The sequence below is a fragment of the Sapajus apella genome, unplaced genomic scaffold, assembly GCF_009761245.1.
Source record: "Sapajus apella isolate SASKATOON/1434 unplaced genomic scaffold, GSC_monkey_1.0 scaffold45, whole genome shotgun sequence".
NCBI lineage: Eukaryota > Metazoa > Chordata > Mammalia > Primates > Cebidae > Sapajus > Sapajus apella.
This window is the reverse complement of record NW_022436985.1, coordinates 15734915-15737118: the sequence shown is the minus strand read 5'-3', so window position 1 is coordinate 15737118 and position 2204 is coordinate 15734915.

Genomic DNA, 2204 nt, shown 5'->3' with positions numbered 1-2204 from the left:
TCACTTGACTTCTCTACCTCTCTGTGCCTCAATTTTACTTTCTATAAAATGGGTAGAATGATGACACTTTCTAGTTTTTTGTAAGGATTAAGTGATCGTGTATGTAATGTGTATGTAATGTGCTTAAAAGTACATCTGATAAATATTAATTTTATTTTATTACTTTTACTATTATTTCATGGAAGGTGTGAATACGCCCCATTTTTTTCCCTTAGCTGGCTTCTGTTTTTCACTTCTCACAGCAGGAACATCTTGCTAGATTCCATAGGATTACAGAATCTAAAGCTGTATTTCTGATATAACATGGCCCCTAAACACAACTACTTTCAGCAGTCAAATAAATAGTAATTTGTTTCAATGCTGGTGGAAAATCCAGCCATGTTAGATTTACTAAAAGATAGTATGTCAGTCGTCATTGTGACATTAAATACGGCCATCTATATTTATCTATGAGCAATTTAAGAGAATTTCGAGCACTCCTTGCCTATTTTCATTATTTTTCTTTATATGTTGACTTAAGAATTTAGTCACATACAGGATACAATTCCTTCCCAAAATCAAAAAAAGAACAAACTCCCCACATTTGGCATATTTCAGACACAGTGATTAGAAAGACTACCAGATTTTTCACATTGCTTAAATTGACCTTTTTTTAAATTGCATTTCTCCTATACACTCTTATGCTATAAGGAGTTCTGAACTATAACTTGAATTATTTTGTACTTTGGCTTGGATAAGGAAGGAATGGGTGCCTAAGAAGCAGAAAAATAACAAAATTATAATCTTTTGCCCTTTATGAGATAGAACATCGTAGGGCCTCCAAGCCCTCGTGCTGGCAGCTCTGTGGCCTAGAAACCAGCACTCCTAGTACAGATAGCAGGGCCTTGACATCAGACATTGGCATCCTGTGCTTCCTGGGCACAGGAGTTGGCTGACATTAGCAACAGAGGCATCAGCTTCAGCAGCACCTTCAGTGGGCATCAGCCATGTAGGAACCACTCTCAGGACAAACAGCAAACAGAAACATTGCCACAGTGGGACAGAGTAATTGCCATGAGACAGACAAGGTGCCATCTTGTAATACCAGAGTAAATGTCACCAGACGAAAGAAAGAGACCTAGTACCTGCAGCGTAATGAGGAAATCTCAAGGGCATTTCAAATTGAAATCCAGGTTTGAGTTCCCACTAGAATTTTTAACACATTAAAGAGTAGAATGTCAAATTTGGCAATGGACTTGGATCTAGGACTTAAAAGAATCAGTATGCTCTATATGAAGATAGGGTAGAAAATCCTGAAATTTCAGTGACTGCTCTAGCCAGTGGGAAAAATATCCTTTTCGTGAGGTAATTATATGCCACAGAAGTGTTTGGTATGCATAAATCTGGGGATTCTTGAATGTCTCCAGAGATGGTCACCAGAAATGTCAAGGGTCCGTTGTAGGCTCAGAGAGCCATGGTATTCAGACATTTGATCATCCAACAAATATTTATGTCAGGAATTATAAAACTGTACTGAAAATATTCTGGAAGAACCTCCCTTGGGGATATCAGAGAGAACCTAGAAAAGTTAGTACCCCAACTGAGGAAGGCTGGAATAGTCAAAAGCACCCAATCACACTGTCTAGTCAGAAGATCTAGACTGGATGTGAGCTTCAGTGGACTTGCTCCTCAGTCTTCACCCTCAAACTCAAAAGATGTATTTATTTTAGCTATGTAGAAAATCCCCGATGAGAATACACACTAACTTTTATTTGGGGTTTTATTTTTTTAGTATTCTTTTGAATGTTATTGAATTACTGAAGCAAGAGAGAACACCACACAGGTTCTGAAATACTGTCTCATTAGGGGAAGTGAGTGTCCATTTTTCACAGCTTACAGATTAGGCTCAGAGTTTTTAGATAGGGTATGAAAAGCAGGTGCATCTTTGGAAGGTTGATTTCTTAAAGTGAATCAATGCAAGCAAGGAAATGTTCTGAGCAAGAAGCAAGGCAATCTAAGGTTATAATTACAGAGCTGATAGGACAGTTCCTCTGATTCTCACTATTGAAAAATAATAATAATAATAAAGATAACAAAGTCTCGCATTATAGATAAGAAGTAGAACAATCACCTCCATCAATTATTCTACACTTTTAAAAAATCTTAGATAATATGTACCCAAAAGACAGGACCTGGGCCTCTTTCTTTGAACATTACCTAGAAAA